The sequence below is a fragment of the Meriones unguiculatus genome, chromosome 11 (genome assembly GCF_030254825.1).
Source record: "Meriones unguiculatus strain TT.TT164.6M chromosome 11, Bangor_MerUng_6.1, whole genome shotgun sequence".
Lineage (NCBI taxonomy): Eukaryota > Metazoa > Chordata > Mammalia > Rodentia > Muridae > Meriones > Meriones unguiculatus.
Window position 1 is genome coordinate 18,374,014 of NC_083359.1, and position 9,436 is coordinate 18,383,449.

The 9,436-nt window shown below is 54.9% G+C and overlaps 1 protein-coding gene across 1 annotated transcript in view; it reads right to left on the minus strand.

The window, feature by feature from the left end:
- Vdac1 (voltage dependent anion channel 1) overlaps positions 1-9,172 on the minus strand; it is a 28,938-nt gene extending 19,766 nt beyond the window's left edge. The window contains exon 1 of the mRNA XM_021638885.2: positions 9,042-9,172. The gene's annotated coding sequence lies outside the window, so the exon portion shown is untranslated. The remainder of the gene's footprint in view (positions 1-9,041) is intronic.
- Positions 9,173-9,436: the final 264 nt, after the last annotated feature.

Sequence of the window (9,436 nt, forward strand, 5' to 3'; positions counted from 1 at the left end):
CCCGGTCTGGGCCCTCAGGTAACAGGCCTGTGCACACCCAGGCAGGAAGGTGTATTCTCCACCTTTCCGGGCAGGCCCAGTTAAATTCTTTCTTGGGCCCGAGGCAACACCCCCATCTGGCTCAGCTCTCATCGCTCACCAAATCCCCCCACTGCTAGATTCCAGTAGCTTCCCCTTCTGCCCTTCCGGGACCCACTTCCTATGATGCATTTATCTAGCAGGATTAAGGGCAGCCTGAGGCAGACCAGGGTTCTGCCTCTCCCGAGCTCAGTCTTCTGACGAAAATAAACAGCACCCAGAAGACACCCATTCCCACACCGTTCTCAGACCTCCCTTCAGAAAGGCCTCCCCGAGCAGGACCGAGGCTCAGTCTCCTCAGGCCGGGAGTGAGTTGAGATGGACAGGTCCCCTCACTCACTCAACCCTGCCTGGAGGTAGAAGCCTGACAGGAGCCCCTCCTGGGCCTTCCTTGCACCAGAACATTGGTCACCAAGCACTATGGATGCACAGAGGCCCCCACACATCACCCTCTGCCTGACCCAGGCAGGCAGCAGGCCCTGCGCACAGTCAGATGGTAGGGAGAGGGAAGAACGCAGAGGAGTGGATGGGTAGGAGTGAGGTGGAGCAGACCAGCTCCGATCAGGGATGGCTCTGAAGGGGCCCAGCAGGTCACAAATGACAGGACTCCCCGATAACCCCTCCACCGTCCGCCAGCCTGCCAGCCCAAGCCTTCCCTGGCTGACCTTGAACAAATTATGCAAACAGCACTCCAGCCTAAGGAATGGACCATACTGGAAGCTCTGAGGGGAAGGATTGTATATCACCTAGCAGGCCACACAACACACTTACATAACCTCCAACTTGGGCCTCGGGGCGGGGGTTGGGGGCAGGGAAGGGGCCGGAGGAGGACAACATCTTCCCATCTTCCTGACTCATCAACTACATGGCAGTGACAGCTGCTCACTCACCGTGCCCCCACCCTCCGCTCCTCCTCCCACACCACACCCCGAACTCCAGGCTCCTCAGAGCCTGTCGGGCGTTATGTTTACCCAAATGTCTATAAGGATGTCAAGGCCTGGCACGTGACGGGCACCCGTGAGCGAGTGGGCAAGGAGTACCGCACATTACAGCTTTAATTGTGTGGATTTGGCGAGCCCGTGCGTACCATGGCGCGCCTGTGAAGGCGAGGGGACGCTTGCAGGAGCTAGTTCTCCCCTTCCAACACGCAGGTTCCGAGGGCTCAACTCGGGTCTTCAGCGCTGGCGGCAAACGCCTTTTTCTGCTGAGCTACCTCCGCGTCCCTGCCAAGTATTATCGCAAGCTGGGTTCGCTTCACGCTTTCTGCCGCAGCGGCTTCGGAGGCTGAGGCCGGAGAATAGCTTAAGGGCTGGGATGAGTCTCAGTTGGCATAACGCTTTCTGAGCATGCACAAAGCCCTGACTGCTCTGCCCAGCGATGAATAAGCCAGGCTTGGTGGCACCTGACTACAACCCCAGCCCTCGGGAGATGAGCAAGAGGGCCGGAGGTTCAAGGTCAGCGTTGGCTACATAGAAAGTTCAAAGCCAGCCTTAGCTACGTGAAGACGCTGTTTTAAAAACCAGTGGGGAGAAGAGGCTGGAGAGATAGCGCAGGGGTTAGGGACACTTGCTGTTCTTGCAGAGGACCCAGATTTGAGTCCTAGCTCCAACATAGGGGCTCACAGCTGTCTATAATTCCAGACTTCTGGCTTCTGTGGATACTAGGCACACATGCTGTGTGTGTGTGTGTGTGTGTGTGTGTGTGTGTGTGTGTGTGTGTGTGTGAAAGCAAAAGACTCATATACATAAATTTTAAAAGAGAAACGAAAAAGGGCAAAGGGCAAAGAGGGAGGGGTGGAACCAGGAGAGGAGCGGCTATAAGGCCAGCTCCTGTCAGTTTAAAAAAAAAAAAAAGAAGAAGAAAGAAAAAAGTGTCATTGTAACGAATAGAGGAAAGTAGAAACTTGGTGTCTGACAATGGGAACAACAAGTAAACTACAATGTAACGAAAAACAGGTGCTTGCTTCCCCTACAGCTGGAGAAGAGAGGAGAACAGGAGAGCCCAGAACAGCAGCCGCTCTAGGGAAGAGCTGAGCTCGGACTTAGGGGTGAACACTGGCTGCTTCGGGCCTTAAAACCAGCCATGGATTCCATCCCAAGAGGCGCCATGGAGTGACAACCCCAAGACTGGTATGGCAAGGCTGAGATCCAGAAAACCGAGTTTGAATCCAGTCCACTCTTTTAGATGGCAACTGAGAGACAATTAACTCAACCTTAATCCTACACCTAGGAACCCCACCTACTACGTGTCCTAGGCACCCCAAAATCGACAGAAGCATATTCTCTGCCCCACTGCCTGTCACAGAGACCTACAAGTGACCAACGTGCCCATCGTTAGGAAAATGAATGACACCAACAAAGTAATAGCAGTCAGCCAACAAAAACTATGGGATGAGGAGGGTATGGAGGCAGAGGCCTATAATTCCAGCACTTGGGGCAAGGAGGCAGGAAGTTCAAGGTCATTGCTGGCTACATAAGGAATTTGAGTATCCTTGGTTATGAGACTATCTCAAAACAATAATAGTGGTGAATTTACATATGAGAACATAGAATACTATCTATGCACACATGAACGAAACGAGAAAGCCGAGCTGACCGTGGTAGTACACGCCTTTAATCCCAGCTGTCAGGAAGCTGAGACAGCCAGATCTCTGTGAGTTCAAAACCAGCCTGATCTACATAGTGAGGTCCGGGACTGCCAGAGCTGCATAGTAAGACACTGTCTCAAAAAAATAAATAAATAAAACGAATTTAAAAAAAGAGTGAATGAGTGAGAGAGAACAGGAAAGATGGGCCCCATCTGTGCAGGATGACTGCCTGAGGTCTCTGGAATGGAGGTGTGGAGTTCAGATGGAGTTTCCATATCTTGTCTGTTTGTTTCTTGTTTTGTTTTTGTTTCGAGACAGGCTTTCCCTGTGTAGCCTGTGTAGCCGTCCTGGACTCACTTTGCAGACCAGGCTGGCCTCAGACTCACAGAGATCCACCTGCCTCTGCCTCTGCCTCTGCCTCTCCGAGTGCTGGGATTAAACCACGCCCAAAGTGGTTTCCGTGCTTTATTCTGCTCCCTTATTTAAACGTTGTTGTGAAGAAGAGAAAATATTGGAAGGCAGCCACGTGCCAACAAGTCACTGCAGCCAAGATGCCAGGGGCTGCAGAGATGGCTCAGAGGTGAAGGGCACTGTCCGCGCTTCGCAGGATCTGGGTTGGGTTTCCAGTGCCCACATGGCTTTACAACCACCTGTAAGCGCAGCCCCAGGGGCCGCAGTGCCCTCCCCTGGCTTCTCAGGCACTGAACACGGGGGAGGCACATACGAACAATTGAATGACAAATCTTTTTTTAAAAAACAGAAGGGCCTGGAGAGATAGATGGCGGTTGATTAAGTGCAACAGCTGCTTTTCCAGAGGACCAGGGTTCAACTCCCAGTACCCATGTGGTGGCTTACAACCATCTGTAACTCCAGTTCCTGGAGATCCAACGCCCTTTGAGGACATCAGGCAAACACCTGGTGTATGTATACATACATGCGTACAAAACACCCACTGACATAAAGCAAAAATGTTAAGATGCAAGCCAGGCGCGGTGGTGCACACCTGTAATCCCAGCACTCAGGAGGCAGAGGCAGGCGGATCTCTGTGAGTTCGAGGCCAGCCTCGTCTACAGTGAGTCTAGGACAGCCAAGGCTACACAGAGAAACCCTGTGTCAAAAAAAAAAAAAGATGCTGGAAGGAAAAGCTGTCTAAACAGTGTCCATACTGGTTCTATGAACGGATTCGCCAACATCTGGGCCACTCTGCCCAGACGGCAAGAGCAGGGCAGAGCTCATAACTTCAGTGTATGTGAGAATTGCAAGGACAGCTGTTAAGCAGCCTGGGAGCAGGTAGCAACGGTCTACAAAAAGACCAGGCTCACTCTGTACCCAGCACCTACCAGAAACCCCAGCCAGACACAGACTCTGCCTGTGGGTGACAACAAGCAGGGGCCGAGAGAGGGGTGACAGGTCTCACATCTGACCAGGAAGTAGAGTCTCCCTGTTAGAGGTAACCCCTCCACCCTCCCCCTCCCCCCCCCCCCAGTGAGCTCAGACCTCCCACCTCCAAAAGCAAGAGGGAACCAGGAGGCACCCTGCCATGCCATCTCCCAGACCATCCAGGTAACTAAGCATAGTGATTATGGAAGGGTCATCAGGCTGGCAAGAAGACACCCTGGGTGTGAAAAGACCCGTAGTCCACCCGCCCGCCCTTTCACAGGTACCCTGTACCCTGGTCTCCTCTTTGCAAATGCCTCATTACACTGAATGCAGCCAGACAACAGTACACAGCCAAAACAACCTAGCAACCAAACTCTTCCATCACCATCACAGGATTCCCCTCAGAATGAAAGTCAGGGGAAAACTTTCAGCTCCACTATTTCTCCAACAGTTTTGGGTAGTTTGCCAGGGCAAAAATAGACCATCATATCTGAGACGTATCAGGGGGATGAAGAGCTGTTTCAGCAGTTAAGAGCACTGAAAGCTTTTACAGGGGGTCCAGGTTTGGTTCCCTGCACCCACGTAGGGGTTCAAACCCACCTCTGACTCTAGTTCAGAGGTCCAGATGCTTTTCTCTGGACCCTGTGGGCATTGCATGCATGTGATATGTATATATGTCCAGGGACAACATTCACACATATTTTATAAATAAAAAAAATTTAAAAAAAGACACCAGATTAGATCACAGCAAAAGTAACGCCCTATCCACCAACCCTGGGGACCCCTCCCAGAAAAAGGCAGCCCCAGCTCAGGGGCTTCACACACACACACACACACACACACACACACACACGAGTACACATGCACGCACAGAGCGATTTCTTTCCAAGCAAAGGCTTGGCCTGTGGTTCCAGGTGCTGGCAAGGTGCTGGCCCTCTGCTCTAGAAGCAGGCTGTGCTCCCAAAGCAGATGCCGTGCCCCCCCGCCCCCCAGTCTCACAGAGGGCAGCCTGGCTTTCCAGGCTCTGCTTCTATTTTAAAACACTCTGGAAGCTGGGCCAGCAGCAGCAGCAGCAGCAGCAGCAGCAGCAGCAGCAGCAGCAGCAGCAGCGCAGTCTTCCACAGACTCAGGGCAGCCTGCCTGCCCACTCATGAACCCGGGGAGAGAAGGCTGCCAGCACTCCAGGGTCTAGGGTCTAGTCAGGCACACCAGAGCTCCAACAGAGCCACAGGCATCTCAAGAGCCCGAACAAGGCGCAGGGGGGTTGACACAGCCTTGGGAATCAGGTGCATCTGGGCCCACATCCTACTCCCTCTTTAGGTAAAAGACCTCCACAATTAGTCTCTCTGACCTCATTTTCCCTCAGCATAAAGCACTTGATGCCGTGGCTGGTACACACAGAGGCATGAAACAAACAACCAGAATTCCATCAAGATGATAGATGACAGGCCAATTTGTTGATTGAAATGAGCGGATGATTGGGGTTTTTGGTGGTGATGGTGGTGGGTTTTTTGTTAGATTGGTTGTTTGGTTTGTTTCTGAACGGGGTTTCCCTGTTCTCGGGGTAGCCCTGGAACTCACAGAGACCCAGCTGTCTCTGTCTCCCAACTGCCAGGATTCAAGGCATGGGCTGCCACCACCCAGCTTGTTTCTGTTTTGACTTGGGGTCTAACACAGCCCACAGTGAGTCTCAGACTCACTATGTCATCAAGGAGTCAAGATGGCCCTTAAACTTGATCCTCCAGCCCCCACCTCAGAGCGTACGCCCCAGTGCACGGCAGTGCCGGAGCTAGAACCCAGGGCTTCCTGTATGTGGGGCTAGCACTCTGAGTCCCAGGCCCAGGACAAGAGCTTCCCTCGTTATATTTGTGCGTAGAGATCTAAACAAGCCCTACTTTTGCATATTCACTATTATAATAATGGTTTCTGAGCACCTTGTCAAAGGCTCACTCTGAACCACTGGGGTCCAGAGTCCTCCCCACCCATAAAGAGGTATTGTTTAGCTGGATATTGTCTGGCCAGGTCCAGAAGAGCACCTCCCGCCTCTCACCCCAGGGAAAACTAGCCCTTCTTCCGATCAGCTCCAAGCCCCTTGCTGGAAACAGGACTGATTTCTCTGAGCACCATCCACCAAAGACGGCCAACAGCGGCTCCATACCTCTCTATTTCCAACCAGATCATAACTTCTACTTCACAAAGACACTCAAAACACAGCAGCAGTGCAGTGTGGGGATACCAGCAGAGAACTGGTGCCCGAGCACCAAGCGCACAGAGCAGGGTCACAGAACACACACCAAGTTCCAGAATGGCCGACAGTAACTCCCGGTGTGATGGCACACACCTGCAGTCCCAACAGCCGGTGGAGACACAAGGATCAGAAGTTGCCTTCTGACCCCCACTGGAGCTACCCACACCTCCAAACAAACAAAAGTCAAAACCACTTTGTAACAAACTAAGACGTAAGAGAGCTACTTAACCTGAGTCAGACCCTGTGGCTCTCCTCAGTCAGATTGGTAGTGAGAGCGCAGGCTGCCCTCTGGGGCGTTTTCTAACTCAGCTCTAGGTAAAGTGATGACAGTGAACTGGAGGGAGGCCCATGCCTGCTGGGCATACCCCTGTCATCCTTTCCTGGTGACCACCACAGGAACCTGGGGAAAGGCAAAGCTACACACCACAAGCTTTCTGGAATCCTGGGGGCTATCTTCCTGACGCTGGCGGTTCTCAGTCACCACTCCTGGAGGTGTCCGTCATGCTGTGGGAAACTTCGTCCAGAGCAAAAGGCCGCAGAGCGCCTCAATGATGGGGGTGGGGAGCAGGGTTGCCCTTACCACCAGCGGCTGGAGAGTCCAGAGTCTACGCCTGCCTCAGGTCCAGCATGAGCACTGTCCCAACAGTGCTCATGCTGGACCTGACTAACCCCGCATTCTAGACATCAGAGATAAAACAATCACCTATGAACACCAACCTCTACAAGTGGGGCCAGACACCTTACCCAAAGCCACCTGAGTGGAAGCTGACTCGCTGACACACACAGACACATACACACACCCGCGAACACACACCTGTCAGAAAGCAAAGGTGCAAGAGGCCCAAGGCCTTAGCCGGAATCCTGTTCACCCATGTCACTCTAGCGTCAAGCCCAGAAACACCAGTTTGACAAGTTCCCCCGGGAACTTGGGAAGTTGTGGGATGTCAGAGCTGTTACTTTTGGTCTCTCGTGGCCACTAGCTGCAGTGTGCCACTATAGCCCTTCAAACAGATGTGACTCTGCTAGGGCAGGAGAGCTTCTAGAAGCAAGTGAGGTGGCCTACAGTCTTCGGACGGGAGCTTAAGAGGCTACGGTTTAATGTGCACTCCATGTAGTGAGGAGTGCGTTGGTGGGGGTGGCTTTATTGGGCCTAGGAGTGCTTACTGCTCTCGCTGAGGAACCAGGCTTGATTCCCAGAGCTCCGTGAGGCAGCTCACAACTGCCTAAAACTCCAGTCCAGGGGATCCTACACCCTCTCCTGGCCTCTGAGGGCACCTGCGCTTACGTGCATCAACACACACATTTAAATAGACATCTTTATAAACAGATTTATCCCCACCTTACCCACCTACTGCATGCCAAATGGTTCCACCCAAGACCCTGGGGCCTGAGCTTGGCCCTACAGTCTTGTCAGTCCAGAGAAAAGCAGGCAGGCCCTCAGTAGTCATGCATGGCTGGGTAGTTGAAAAAAAAAAAAAAAAAGACTAGGTAAAGGAGAAGACCTTGACCCATCTCTCTGGTCAAGGGAGAAGGGCTCTAGATGGTGCAGGCCTGGGCTAGGCCCAGCCTCTTCCTGCATTCCAGGTCTGCCTGAGGCTGTCAATCTATAAACGGGACAGCGTTTCGTGAATTATCCTCCAGTTACTCAATACCTGCTGCTGCACAAACGCTTGTCACGAATGGAGAAAGAATGGATTGAAAATAACAGAACTGTAGAATTTACGGAGTCCCTTCCAGCACACCATGTGGAACAAAAAATATATTGGGAGGCGGGGGTGGGGGGTGAGAGGAATAAGTTCAACCCTTCCCAAAAGCTCCTAGGTAACTGTCAAGGTTTCTAGGGTGTCCTTGTGCAAGCCCCAAGGCCTCGTGTTAATCGGATCATTTTCTTCTCCCAAACTCAGTGAAGTGTATATAATTGCTCCTGTTTCGCAGATGAAAAAGATGGAAGTCTGAAATCTTCCTACCGGTGTGACCTTGGACAAACCACGGAGAGTTGTGGCCCTCCGATCTGCTGTCAGGCCCTGAAAACAGTTCCCAGAATGCACAGTCGCTTTTGACGACACAGAACACGGAATCCGTCCCTAAGACCCAGAAGGCCAGGCATACGGCTTCCTGTGGGGTCTCACTTCCAGACCAGGCCCTAAGTCCACTCACAACAGCCCGTTCTGCCCGGGAGAAAGCATGCGCGGGAGGGATCCGGCGCCACCTACTCCGGGCGTGGGCCCGCTAGGGCGTATAGGGGCCGGGGGCTCCAGGACATGGCCAACGCCTGGAGCTCGTCATTTCGGCAGAGAAGGCTGGGTTTGCACAGGCCCTCGGGGCTGGCGTGGAAGGGCTTGGGGCCTGGGAGGGTCTCTACCAGATCAATGCAGACCGGATCTAGAGCCAAAGGGCGCAGCCGGGGAAGGTCACCTAGACCCGCGCGGCCCGCTGGGCCTCCACGCGGTCGCCCTTGCCCCTTCCGCCCGCATGTTCGGGCCGCCCCTCGCCTCCAACTGCAGGCGCTCTGCATGCTCGGGCTGGGATCTCTCCCTCCGAGATCCGCTCGGCGCCCGCCCTCCAGGCCTCCTCTACCCAACCCGCTGACCCTCCAGGCCCTAGATGATCGGCCCTGGTTCACCCTTCCAGTGGCCAAGCTTCCTAGGCCCCGCGCCCTCGCCGGATCCTCCCTCCATCGCCTCCCCAGAGGCGCCCCAGGAGCGCGGCCCGAGGCCCCCGGGGACTCCCGCATGGCCCAGGCCCTACCTCGGAGGCGGTGGCGGCGGCGGCGGCGGGAGCAGCGGCAGCTACGGCGGGGGTGGCGGCGAGCAGCCGGGGAAGCGCTGGGAGCGGGCCGAGGGCGGGGCGGGGCGGGGCGGCGCGGAGCGCAGCGGCGTGTCCACGCCCCAGCCGTGCGCGCCCCGCCCCCTGGAGCTCCGCCCCCGGCTCCACCCCGGACGGCGCCCAGGTCGGCCCGGGGAGGGTCCCCTTCCCACCCGCGAGCTTTCGCCCTCGCCCCCGACGGTACCGCGGTCCCGTACGGCCGCGCGCAAAGGCCTGCGTGCGCGGTGGCACGGGGGCGGCGGGGAGGGCGTGGGGCCGACGTGCGCGAGGTGTGTGCGTGCGCGGGGACACGAGGGCCAGTGTCGCGGCCTCCGGGC